This window comes from Rhipicephalus microplus, unplaced genomic scaffold (assembly GCF_043290135.1).
Source record: "Rhipicephalus microplus isolate Deutch F79 unplaced genomic scaffold, USDA_Rmic scaffold_83, whole genome shotgun sequence".
Lineage (NCBI taxonomy): Eukaryota > Metazoa > Arthropoda > Arachnida > Ixodida > Ixodidae > Rhipicephalus > Rhipicephalus microplus.
The window spans coordinates 1,146,365-1,160,753 of NW_027464655.1; the positions used below are offsets into that span (position 1 = coordinate 1,146,365).

The 14,389-nt window shown below is 47.0% G+C and overlaps 1 non-coding gene across 1 annotated transcript; it reads right to left on the reverse strand.

The window, feature by feature from the left end:
- Nucleotides 1-10,576: 10,576 nt before the first annotated feature.
- On the reverse strand, nt 10,577-10,649 carry TRNAT-CGU (transfer RNA threonine (anticodon CGU)). Its single transcript has one exon. It is a non-coding gene; the product is annotated as a tRNA-Thr (tRNA).
- Between the last annotated feature and the right edge of the window lie 3,740 nt (nt 10,650-14,389).

Consider the following 14,389-nt stretch of genomic DNA (forward strand, 5'->3'; position numbering starts at 1 on the left):
AGAAACGCTGTCTCCCTGAAACGCCGGATGCACCTCCGAGCAAGCTACTTTAACGTCATTCACTTTGCGGATATGGTGATGATTTTTTTTTCGGGAGAAAACTCTCGTTTCTTTTTTTTAGCTTGTTTCGCAGCATCAGTGTCATGACTGGGCGCTTTCACGCGGTGGGACGTGTATGCGACGTGCTTTTAGAACTCAGGCTTGATCAGAATTCGCTTAAATGTACCACATGTGCTTCTCTTACACTTACTGAAATGACACGCAGCGTCAACAAAAGCAAATTTCATAGGTACTCGTAGGTGTCCTTGAGCGCGAACAATAGATGCGTCTCCTGGTGAGAAGTTTATGACTTTTATGATTAAAAATGATGTGCTGACGAGGCTTTTAGAACATTATGACGTGTTCGCATTTGATATTATATTCTGAGCAACCAAAAAAGTACTACATACGAAGCTAACATTATGATGCGCACTAAACGGGCCTTTCCAGTTTTGATTTCGTAGGTGAAGGGTGGCCTAACATTTATGCTTGTATTTTTTGAAAGAAGCCATCTAGACAGAAGTTTTGCACAACCAAGTGATGGGCAACAGTTTGTGCATTTAGCAAACTTAAAACTAAAATATTTTGTTTTGAGAAAGCTCGCTTTTTTACTTATGGCCTTATACCTTAGACTCCTTCGTCAGGCGTTAGCAGAGTCGTTCAATTTTATTGATTTAGTTCTCTGATATAGTCATACGAAAAAAAAAATTAAAACGTGACACACGGCCTGAAGTCGCGTATAATGTTTAAAAGGATAAAGTGTTTCGGTTTTATAATCATAAGTCTCGTCACGCACAGTTGTTATTTTTTTCTTTTCTTGCCTGTGTGTTATACTTATGACAAATTCACTGCGCGCTGGTCCAAAAAAACATGTGATTTACAAAGTGCGGTGGGGAAGTTAATATTTAGTGCTGGCCTCAACCTATTCAGAAGCTGCGTCTAGGTAGTGTGCGCTGAAGCACATTGTTGCGCCTACGCGAGTTTGTTGCTGCACCTCGATGAGAAGGGAGCCCACCTTTTTTTTTCTTTTTCCTCGTCCTCGTCGCGTCTCGAAAATGGCTGAACCCAATGCCTCTCCTGAGGACTGAGAGAATCTCGCTCAGTTGAAACCAGGGGCAACGCTTTTAGAGTGTGCCATGCAGGAATGTGCGCACAGGCTTGCGCATCAGCGATATCATTTACTTGATTTCCGTGCACGGTATAACCGTTGAATGCCTAGCTGTCTGCAAAGTAATGTTCCAAAACACTTTGGTTTCGCGTTTAGGCGCAGTTCGTGCGTTTCAATTCGATTGCCAGTAGTGCGATGGAAAATGCGGGTCTGTGCAGCGACAGAAGAATAAAATTTCAATGCGGTAGCCTTCTGGACTTCCGCAAGAAAAAAAGAAAGAGAAAAAGAAGAAAAAAGGACTTTACAAGGGATGGTAAGAGCAAATACATTGCCATCGCCCCAAATCCGATTTTTCGTTTTGCTTATTGATCGCTCTCGTTGAACACGTAGCACATATAGCCTTACTTCATCTTCAGTTTAGCGGATTACGTGCAAAGCGAGTAGCCAAACAGAGATGAAAGGACTTGCTATGTTTTTCCAGTTCAAGGATTTTAGGCAAAAGCACGTTTTTGCGCAGCTTTGTCACAGCGAGATCGTTCGTCTTTTCCGTTATTGCCAAGCGGGGGCTGTGTGGGTAGCATCTCTTTTATAACAGTTAGACTTACAAGACAAAGAAGCCCGCACTCACCGCAGTTGGTGCGCAGCGAAAAAAGCTCACTTTGTATACTGTACTCACATTTGTTGCGTCTTTGTCGTCGTTTCGTCGGCTCTGTGGTGAAAGTTGGAATCACTCCTCCAAACAAACGTTTTGCACTTTTTCATGCGTATATGTACACACACACTAAAGACTCGCACTACAACATGTTCTAAAGGCGGTTAAACCCACCAACCCTGGCGAAAAATAAGTTACTTTCTGTCTATGCCTCTCGAGTGTATGCCCACCCTTCCCCTTCACCTTCTTCTTGAGATAAAAAGTGCACATAATTTATAGAAGTTGACAAGAATTTGAAGATAAAGTAACAACTTTCGGCTGAGGGCAGCGTCGACAGACAATTCGTTCTCTTGCTTACGTTGTCTCACTTTCCATGTTCATTTTATTTTTTGTTGTCTGCTGAAAAACTTTCTAGAAACGGTAGCTGCGACTTAAAAGGCAATTTAGACCGCGAGCACAAGGATATATTTTGATTGTACGATTCTCTTAGAAGTATACAATATAAGTTTCCTTTCCTTGATCCCTCTTCCTCCTCGTCTATTTTTTCTTAGCCCGATATATACTTTGCTTTCACGTATTGCGCGTTGCATGAATAACAGCGGTGTTGTCCATAGCAGAAATGAAAATAAGAAGCATTCTTGATGTATGTGCTCTGGCATTCGTTTGCACAAAACTTCTTGCAGTAAACAGTGCTCACCCAGCATTCGCTTCGGATGCCGTTTGCGGAGGCAGCGCATTCTTGTCGCCCTACTGCCATGGTCTGCTGGGTTCGCAATTCCTATCCCCCCCGCCTCTCCCCCCCCCTTCAAAAAAGAAGGAATGATTAGGAAAGAGAAAATTCCACGCCGCAAGCCTGGCTTTGCGCCAAGGCGCACCCTATGCTCCTTTCCACGAGCCACCGTGGTAGCTCATGTTGGCCTGCAGCGTGTCGGCAATATCGTGGGCGGGAAAAAAGAAACAATGAATAGGCTGAACGCCTGTTCATGAAAATGCTCGCCAAGTTGAGGCAACCATGTCTGAAAAATCCGGAGAGAGAGAGTGAGAATTTTTTATAAGGCAGAGAGGTCGGCCTGAGCTAGTTCGCTCTAGCCTGCTACTCTACAAAGGGGATAATGGAAGGGGGAAAGAAAGAGGAATCAAGAATGATCATGGGGACAGAAAGAGGTGGTGCGTATACAGGGCATTGCTGTAGACTTTTTAACGACTAACGTCGACGTGGAGCTTTTATCATTTTACGAATGTGGCTCACAGCAGCAAGCTAGCAGTCAAACATAAGAAAAAACAGACAATCAAATAAACAAACAAGCGAAAAAAACGCGTAAAGGTCATGTTTACTACGTAAGCGCCTCGTTTACATCGTCCACTCGTTTCTCGGTGTTTCTATATTAGATGACTCTAAACGCGCTATCACTACCTTCTTGGAGACGTTGCTTCGATGACGCATGCGCGTGGTCTTTCTGAACAGCTCTGAGAACTCCTTATGGGTTATGGGTGAGAGGGTGAAAAAATAAAGTGAGAAGTGTGATGGGGCAAAGGTTTTTATAATTTCAATGGGTCCGTTGAGAGGCGAGAAAACGCGAAGTTAATTGTTTGCAAAACAAATTGTTCAAGTTCATGCAAGGTGCCCCACCGCGGTGGTCTAGTGGCTAAGGTAATCGGCTGCTGACTCGCAGTTCGCGGGAGCTAATCCCGGCTGCGGCGGCTGCGATTCCGATGGAGGCGGATATGTTGTAGGCCCGTGTGCTCAGATTCGGGTGCACGTTAAAAAATCCCAGGTGGTCGAAATTTCCAGGGCCCTCCACTACGGCATCTCTAATAATCATTTGGTGTTTTTGGGATGTTAAACTCCACATATCAATCAATCAAGTGGATACACGGTGTAATGTTCGGCATGAGTGCTACAGTAGCTAGAGAGTATGCTGCTTTCAGCTCCTGACACGCGTACTAGCGGTCCTCGTGTACTCAAATGATGGTGTGTTAGCGGAAGTGGAAGAGTAGCCCACTTAGACTTTCGCAGATGCTACAACACGCGTTAGCGAAAGGAGTGGTTTGCAAGAAAAAGAGGCTTGCCGGTCACAGGGGTGCCGGGGCTGACGCTTTTTTCCGTGGGAACCAGAGCACCAGCAAGTCGGTTTCTAATGGCGTTGACTTCGGCTCCAGTGACGAGCACTACTAGCAGGGCTGCGCAAACTAATTATTACGAAGGGTTTTCACATCCCAAAACCTCGTTATGATTATGAGAGACGCCTTAGTGGAGGGCTCCGGAAGTTTAGACCACCTGGTGTTGTCACAAACGAGCAGGCGTGTGGGCAATCGGAAGCGCGTGCCTCTGATATCTAACGGATACGGCAATAAGGGCGCCGATGAGACGGTACAGAAGTCGGTGCAACGAAGAAACAAGGAGCAAAAGACTCCGAGCACGCTCCTCCTCCTCTCCCTCTCGAACGGCTGCAGCCCACCGAAAATCACTTGGGTCAAACACCAAGCAAATTCGAGAACCATATAGAAGGAAAGGGAGCACATAGGGGAGGGTGCAGTTACGGTATACAGTGTCTAGAAATATTTCTAGACGCTGTAGTTACGGGGCACGGAAACTCCGAGAACGATCTCGCGACTGTCCCAGCTTTGGCTGTGCTGCGCGGCGAGGAAAACCATGGAAGCTTCGAGAATACCGCGGTGAGCGGATAAAAGCAAGTAGCGAAGGGGGGCGAAATAGGCGATGAAGTCAGTGTGTGACTCTGCCAGTGCGCGAAAGCCTGCGCGACAGTGGCCGCACGTATGTGGCCGATGGTGATGCCGGCGAGGAAGTTTTGTTGTTGAGGTGATGTCAGCCGATCTGGAAAAATAGAGTGATGACGAGAGCGTTTTCTGGAAGAGTGACCTTGGACAAACGGAACAACCACCGCTGGATTTTGTTTGAGTGTTTCTTGGAAGAAAAACATTCAAGTGAAGTTTTGAGAATGTCTAACTGAACACGTTTGATGAACATTGTAGTCTTTAGGTATTCTTGAATAGGTAATGAATAAATTTTTGTTTGTACCCGTCGTTTAGAATTTATCCGAGTACATTGTGAGCCGTACTGTATTTGACAATATTAACTGTCGAGTGTGCATGTTTGTTTGCTGTTTGTACGGCCTTATCTGAGAATAAAGTTGGTTTTGTAATCAACTCACGACCTTGACTCGGTCTTTGCACTAAGCCTGTGTTCACCGACGCACCAAAGGAATCAAAACTAAATTGTACGTGCTTTGGTGGTGCGTTTTGCGGGGCGATACGTCAGCCCTTGGAATCTGCCCGGTGATCGACTCTCTATTAACGAGACAAGTGACAAGTGTTCTCTAACGTGCGCTGACATCCCACAGTACGTGGCCTCTACCATTTTGTCTGTATATAAATGTAACGGTAGCGGCCGGGATCGAGTTCTCTTGGATATTGCCGGAGTGCTCCCTTCTGCTGTAGATGTTTTGTGCGAGTTGAGGAACTCCCTCCTGAAATGGAACTATGGTGCATTCTGACAATTTTCGCCCGCTTTAACACCCGTTTTGTTGCTTTGTTAAGTGTCTGACGCGACTTCTTCTGGGGGGAGGGGGAATCCTGCAACGTAAGAAGGTAGCGATGGTTAAGAGTTAGAAGTAGAAGTTGAGAAGGAAGAAGTGAGAATGGAATAAACATGGGGTAGGAGCCAGGCCACGTCTCCCATTCATCTTAGTGTCATATATATATAACTCGATCCATGTGTGGGATGCGAGTAAGCGGCAACATGTTTCACATTTTTCCGTTTTTCTTGGTCGCCTCTGCTGGCGGCGCGTCTTACCTATACCCAGTAACAATGCCAGAATTACCCGCTCGTTTCCGGCGGCTCTCCGTCGCTCCTTTCTAGTTCCTCTCCTTCTTCTGCTTCTTGTTGTCTGTTGCTACCTCGTTCGCCCGCTTGTCTTTTTCTCTCTCTCTCTTTTTTTTGAAGGGTCTTTAAACTGTGAGGGTGACCCTCTGCTACGGGAACTTGTATCATTTCACTTACATCCTCCGAAGGCGGCTGGTCCACCAGCCGAAACTGTTAGGATTAAATAAATATTTTATTGTTTTGTTTCCTATACTGCACTATTCTCGAAGTTTATAACTTTTATTACGGTAGCCGGAAGAAACTCTGATCATCTATTGCATCTATTTTATACTCATGGCTACTGCAAGTGCTGCAAGGAAACAGTTAACATGGAAGTTCCCCCACCATCCCTCAACGACAGCCATCATCGGTGACTCTCAAGCAAAGTATCTCTACAACCATTTTGACCCCCGTCGAACAAACACGCCCGTCTTCGTGACTCAATCTGGACTGATTATGCAAGAAGCACTCTCACTGCTGGACTTTATTCCACGCACAGTGACCACTCTGGTGTTACACGTGGGTACAAATGACATAGCCTCCTCCTCAGCCACTGTGGTGTTTCAAAAATACAAGGACATGGTGAGCCGAATCGTGGAGCAGCGGCCGGAGATTAAGAAGATCTTCACCACATTGGTGCTACCGAGGGCCCCAGACCGCAGGCGCGCGTGCCTCAACCGGCCCTTCGTCGCACGGTTCAACAAAGAAGCGGGCCACTCAACCACCTCCTTCGATTGCACTGTCGTCGAAGCGGGACTCTCTTCTACATCGATCAAGCCTTGGAATGGCTTCCGCCTGGCCGGGTTCTGGCGGCCGATGGTATACACCCAAGTTTTGAGGGTGTTGCCCTCATCGCCAGCCACCTGAGATCGCTGCTTCTGCGAAATATGGTGAGGTCGCCGTCAACCTGGCTTGACCATGCACCATTAGGTCTGCCGGGCCCACCGAGAGAACATTGTCATTCCCGGAGTGAGAACCCCAGCATCCGCGAAGCAAGCGGGATCTCATGCCGACGATCATCACCACGAGCGCCGAGGGGTGCCCCTCATAGATCGAGAAGCAAGAGCCCCTACAACACGACTCGGGGCCACCCAGAGGCTTCCGGTGACAGTGCTTCTCCCCCACGCAGGGACTGACTCAACAACCCGTCAGGTACGGCCCGCTCCAGCACATATTGGTCTCGTGATTTCATGGCCTTAAGAAAGAATGTTGATAAGCGCGTGAGGTTTGAAATGCATGCTTCTAACCTTAAAACATACATTTCATCGGGATTCGCACCAAAGGGTCTCACTGTTCAACTGCAACCCGCAATGAATAACTTCAACAAAAATGAGCAGCGGCAATGGAGCAATATCTTAAAAGATGCATCTATTAGGCTTACACAGGTCGTAATACAACACAGTACACGTAAGGCCGCGGAACTTAAAGAGGAACAAAAGGCGCGACTAAAACAGTCAAGTTTAACGCAGTCAGAAACAGAAGAGCTGGCCAAATACGAAGGAAAAAAGAGATTAACCATTCAGGGCAAGAAGGACAAGAAATTGAGGCGAGACGGTGCATGGCCGACTTTAAAATACTCCGCCAGCAATCCTCCCACAACGTATACAGATCAACCTGTTACCTCTCATCAATCTCCACAAAAGAGCACCGATGTCACCAATGTGGTTAACCTTTCCGGAAAATCTTTGACACCTGCGCAAACAAAGCTGCTATCAAAAGGTCTAACCTTCTGCCCCGCCTCTGGCAAAATTGATGAGTTTAAACTTTACCAAGATTTGGACAACTTTGCCAGAACCATGCGTCTAAAAGAATATTTTCATGATCGAAGCAGCACGCAACAAAATCAATTTTCAGATAAATCTTGGACTCCAGGTGAACAAAGAGACAAATATCTAGACATGTACATTTCAGCCGTTCAGGGTGATATAATCAGGGAATATGAAAAGCGCCGACCCATTCGCAACAATCTGTCCAAAGAGGAGCGGCAGGCTTTGCGCAGTTTAAGTGACAGCCAGAGCATCGTTATTAAACCAGCTGATAAGGGTGGTGCTGTGGTTGTACTCGACAGGACTGACTACATCAAAGAAGGGCTTCGGCAACTGGCAGATGAAAATTTCTATAAACAACTCCCTTGTGATCCGACTGAGGAGTATGAAAGTACTATTAAGGCCTCACTAATATCATTACGTAAAAGTGGGAAGATAACCTACCCTATGCTTAAAATGATGTCACCTGGCAAATCGTCTCCCGGGCGTTTCTATTTACTACCCAAAATTCACAAGACTAACAATCCCGGCCGACCCATAGTTTCCAGCAACGGTACTGCTACTGAAAAAATTTCTAGTTTCATTGACTCTCTGATTAGGCACATCCCACAATCATTCCCATCATACATCAAAGATACAAGCCACTTCCTTCGAGAAGTCTCAAAACTTGTGGTACCTCTAGATTGCTATCTGGTCACCATGGATGTCTCATCACTGTACACAAACATTCCCCACACCGAAGGAATTGCCGCCACAGTCGCCGCCTATGGAAAAAGTAAATCGACGAGTGAATTCGACGAAAGCGCTTTAGAGGTGCTCCTAAATCTGGTACTTAAACATAATAACTTTGAATTCGACCAAAACCATTATCTGCAAGTAAACGGAACTGCCATGGGAACCAAAATGGCCCCAAATTACGCAAATATTTTCATGGCCTCTTTAGAGATTCCTTTCCTCGAAAATTCTCCATTCAAACCTATATTTTACCGACGCTTCCTCGACGATATATTCTTCGTGTGGGCCGATAGTGACCATAATCTTTCCAAATTCATTTCCGGTTTCAACTCCGTGCATCCTTCGATAACATTCACGCACACGTATTCGCAGAAGAGTGTTCACTTTCTGGATGTCACTGTATCACTCAGTGGCACCACCATATCTACTTCCCTGTATAAAAAACCAACAGACCGCCAACAGTATCTGCATTTCCATAGCAGTCACCCCCATCACTGCAAAACAGGTGTTCCTTACTCTCAAGCCCACAGATACAGAAGAATTTGCTCTGAAATCACGCAATTTGACACCCACGCACAGGAATTGAGAACAGCCTTCTTGCGTCAAAAGTACCCCGAAAAAATAATTGACAATGCAATTGAGCGCGCTCGCTCTTTGGACCGAGAATCAACAATGGGAGAAAAAGGTGGGAATAAAGATGATATAACTTCAGGGGCAAATTTAATCCTCACATACTGCGCCGCCGCCCCTCGGGTGAATTCTATACTAAACCGCCACTTCAACATACTTAAACAGAGTAGTCGCCTCTCTGCCATTTTTCAGACTCCACCCAAGGTGGTTTATCGAAGAAATAAAAACCTGAGAGACTTACTGGCCAGGGCGAAAACACACAAATCCGACCACCATCAGGGCTGTAGACCGTGCGGGAAACCTCGCTGCAGGGTGTGCACACACATGGTGACCACAGATACGGCCGAAGCCTCCTGTTCAGACTATGTGTACAAAATTAAAGACGACCTTAACTGTGACTCAGCCAATGTGGTATACAAAATTCGCTGTGAGGTGTGCAAACAGGAATATATTGGACACACGGAAACCGCGTTCCGTTTGCTTTTCAACAACCACAGGGCACACGTAAAGGGCCTCCCCAATTTGCCGTTCTCCAAACATATCAATCTTCCTGGTCACTCTTTCGAACGCGTAAGTGTCATACTCCTACAATCCGGCTTCCAGAACACACGGGAGCGCGAACAGCGGGAGTCATACTTTATAAAGAAATTCAGATCACTTACCCACGGAATCAACGAGAGCCCTGGGCGACTGACGTGTCTCCGCGACGTTTCGTGAAACACAGAAATTGAATTACTCAATTAATTTATTTATACATACGTGAAGTCGCACACGCAAGTTGGTCAATATAGCGAAACTAAACGAATTCGATGCTACGTGAACCAAACGGATTGTGTTAGTATTATTAGACTTTATTTTCATTTCTGAGTACTTTTTTAGTATTATTTATTTTTATATATTTTCATCCTTTACAATAATACCCATTTATTTATTTTCAGTATGACTGGTTGTACATTTTTCTGCAAGAGTGGGCAGGTGGAGGGAGGGGGAGAGGGCACATTAGCTTTCCAACGTGGCCATTATATTCCGAAAGCTGGAGCGGGTCGTATGCTTCTTGTGTGTGTGTGTGTGTGTGTGTTGCCCGATGCCACGGGCCAGCCGCCGAACCACGTGAACTTAAACTCGATCCATGTGTGGGATGCGAGTAAGCGGCAACATGTTTCACATTTTTCCGTTTTTCTTGGTCGCCTCTGCTGGCGGCGCGTCTTACCTATACCCAGTAACAATGCCAGAATTACCCGCTCGTTTCCGGCGGCTCTCCGTCGCTCCTTTCTAGTTCCTCTCCTTCTTCTGCTTCTTGTTGTCTGTTGCTACCTCGTTCGCCCGCTTGTCTTTTTCTCTCTCTCTCTCTTTTTTGAAGGGTCTTTAAACTGTGAGGGTGACCCTCTGCTACGGGAACTTGTATCATTTCACTTACATCCTCCGAAGAAGGCTGGTCCACCAGCCGAAACTGTTAGGATTAAATAAATATTTTATTGTTTTGTTTCCTATACTGCACTATTCTCGAAGTTTATAACTTTTATTACGGTAGCCGGAAGAAACTCTGATCATCTATTGCATCTATATATATATATATATATATATATATATATATATATATATATATAAGGGAAAGAAGTGTATACCCAAGGGCTCGTTTTTACGTGTTTTAACACAATATTAATGAGATATAACAGACAGTAATGCCAAGGAATGTACAGGGGAAGTTATTAAAACCAATGGAATGTAAATTAGAAGAAAGAAAAGTGGATGAAAAAATTACCAACTGTGAGCAGGAATCGAACCTACGACCTTCGAATTACGCGTTCGATGCTCTAACCACTGAGCTATCACAGCGGCCCTCCCTCCATCCACTTTTTTTGGGTTTATCTGTGAATTTAGAAGTAGGAGTGACAGTCAGCGCCATCTATAAGCCAAACAACGAGTGTGAAAACACTCTTATGCGCATGTTTGGCGTCACGTAGAACGTGAACGTGAATATATATATATATATATTCATGGCAGTTTAACGTTAGTCAAATCTAGGTAGGTTTTAGAGAGAGAGAGAGAGTGAGAAAGGAAAAGAAAGGCCGGGAGGTTAACCAGATATTGGCATCTGGTTTGCTACCCAGCGCTGGGGGTGGGGAAGTAGGGGCAAGAAAGAGGGGTTAGAGAGAGGGAAAAAAAAACGCACGCGCACTCATAAAAAAACGAAAACACACACTGGAAGGGCGTCCCAGCTACAACCGTTCAGTAAGGCTGGTCGATCGCAAAAAGTTTAGTAGCGCTTTCAGGGCCCTCTTCTGTGAAGTCGCATCCTGTCGATACTGCAGAATTCCCTGCTTCGACGGAGGTTGATCATCTAATTTGTTCAGTTCCTTGCGAAGGCATAGTCGACTACCACTTTCTAGGACAGATGCTGCACGAAAGCTCCGCAGGCTTGCTCGCCAGCAAACCACATCACAATGGAATCAGCCACACTTCAAGCATGCCCGACTGTACTCGCTTGACCCTACGCTAAGTCTTCAAGTCCCGTCGAGGCTTTGCCGAGCAGACCAGGCCCTGTTATGTAGCCTGTGGTCGGGCATTGCGTTTACCAACGCCTACGCTTTCCGCGTTGGGATGGCCGACACCGCAGCCTGTGGCCACTGTGGCAAAGAGGAAACAATTTAACATATTCTTTGTGACTGCCTAGCGTATAGTAGGTAGGTTTTAGCTTTCTGTATCTCACAAGTGCCCCGCCGTGGTGGTCTAGTGGCTGAGGTACTCGGCTGCTGACCCACTGGTTGCGGTATCGAATCCCGGCTGCGGCGGCAGCATTTCCGATGGAGGCGGAAATGTTGTAGGCCCGTGTGCTCAGATTTGGGTGCACGTTAAAGAACCCCAGGTGGTCGAAATTTCCGGAGTCCTCCACTACGGCGTCTCTCATAATCATATAGCGGTTTTGGGACTTTAACCCCACAAATCATGTATCTCACAAGTACCTAAGCATTCACCCTAACCTGCCGAGTGGCTGCACCTTTTCTGCAGCCCCATGCGACAGCCTGCCAGCTGGTAATAAAACATCACTAGTCAAAAGAACATTGTACATTTGCAAGCGTAGTATAAAAAAAAAACTCCAGACCTGCGTGGATGGTGCAACACAGTCGCAGTGAAAGCAAGAAGAGCGGCTTTTCAGAGCCTTTTCTAAACACTCATTGGGTAACTAGTATACAAGCACATTTGCTTGATACCCACTAGGGCATTAATAATAAACTTTTGGGTTGCAGGCCGGCATTTAATAGGCTACTTTTTGTCATTCTTCTGAGAAGCGTGGTATCCGCTAAACACTTGCAAGGAATTCTGGGCCAATTGTTCATGCAGTGGCTGATGACGATGAGGAATTATGGCTGAAGTGAGTATGCGCCACAGTTATTAGGAGAACAAGAGCAAGCTTTCGTAAAGGGTTAGAGCATTCAACGGCCCACTCGTTACGCTATTCGCATTGTGAAACGACTGGTTGTTCTTTCAGTGTTTTAAAATGCTTTATAAATCGTATTAACGCGATTGCTTTCCCGACATCAATCCTGCCTAAGGCAAGTTTGCCAGCAAGTCACAAGCACCAGCGTAGTTCAGTGGTAGAACACTAGGCTGATATCCAGCATACCCGGTTTCGAGCCCCACTGTATCTTTTTCTATTTTTTTTCAAATTTCGCGCGATGTGGTTACGGACACAGGTGGCGGTGGACCACTGCGCGTGAACCGAGTTGTGATCTCACAACATATCTCGCTGTAATATTTCTGTAATTGATGGCTACCTCATGGCAGACAAAGTTTCACACGTATTTTGTGTACGTGTAAATTTAAAATTTTGAAGCATATGAACTTTTCATGCGGCACTCAATGGCCGGTCAAGATAACATGAGTATATATACAGGGTGGTCAGTGTTAGGTTGTAAAGTGTGAGTAATCTGTGTGTTTGGTATTTACTTTGCTGTTGTTTCGTGTTTGTGGTGGGCATGTGTTCGGTGGGTGTATGGGTGGTATTCTACCCTTCGATGCTGCATGTTCGTCGAATATTTATGCTAACGCAAATCGCACCTGTTACTTTTTGTTCATCTACGACAAAACGCTGCAAGTATTCTGCAGAAATATTGCGTAATTTCTGTGGAATTTCTGCAGATTAGCCACAAATATTCTGCTGGCATGCTGCATCCTTCGCGACTACGAATGCTCTGGGGAGGGGAGGGGCGCTGCGAGCGCTCGATCGTGACGGATGCACTCCACATCGCCTCCGTAGATTTTCTGCTATTTCTGCGGACATCCACCCTGGTACCCCTGAAACTTGGGTTTATCGTCACCGCCAAGTTCTCCGCTTCGCCTAGACAACACCTTCGTCCAGGTGGGTCCAGTTTTGATAACTTGAGGGACGCCCTTCACTCCCGGCTACAACGCCGCCTCGCTAAGGGCTCTCAGCCCGGCGATGGCGGCCGCTAACGTGGTTACGGGCTATGATCCTACCTCAAGCCAAGTACTGTCCATGGAGATTTCATCCTCCGTAAACACTATGCCATCAGAAGACGAATACCTCGACGACATGGTGAGACTGTGGCAACGCAAGCAAGCGAAATCAAAGTCTGCGTCTCAACAACAACGAGACGCCACAGCGGGCCGCCATTCCCCAGCCTTGCAAGGAACGCCGGCACGCCATCCCTCCGGTGGTGTGCCTACCTCTGCTCCGTCCTCGCATCCAGCGAAGCAACACCTCTCTCGCGACGACTACATCGTAGTAGTGAAACCTCGCGTTCCCTGCGAGCTACGCACATTCGTCCCGGCCGATCACGCGGGCGACGCCATCCGCAGCTACCTCGGAGACCGGACTACCACGCAAATTCAAGTGCGGCCGATCTGGGAACAAAACATCTTGGTCTGTAGCACCATTATTTTGCCTATGGCACAGCGACTCCTCGGGGACTTCCAGCTGCAAGTGGGGGATCAGCAGCTGCCCGTTCGGGGCCACGCCAAGGCACAAGGGGATACATGCAAGGGCGTAATCAACATAAACCCTGCTGAAAGCCCGGAGAAGATAAAGCCAGAACTGCATTGGCCTCGAGGTACTATCCTCGCGGTCCGCAAACTCTGAGATTCCGCGGCGGCAGTGGTGACTTTCGAGGGCACAAAGTTACCCCGCTTCCTCTTCTACCACTGCGTGGCGACGTATATCCGCGCCTACAAGAAAACGGTCCCTGTTTGACCAAGTGCGGTACCATCGGTCATCGACCACCTCAGTGTCCTCACCCCGCTCCAACCCAGTGTGCCAAATGTGGAACCCCCGCACCTGCAGGTCTCAATGCCCACGACTGCCACCCCAAATACCTCCTCTGCCACGGCGCCCATGAGACTGGGACCAGTGGCTGCACGGCAAAATATCTGAAACGCAAGCAGCCCTCCACATATCCTCGAGGGACCACCTCATGTTCGTCACAGCCAGACAGCGATACCAACCTGCATCATTCGGCTCCACCACTCCACGCCGACACTCAGGCATTCCCACCGCTCGAAGCACCAGCGGCGGTACCTCAGGGGAGCAGTTGGGCAGGGAATGCTGCTTCTAAGCC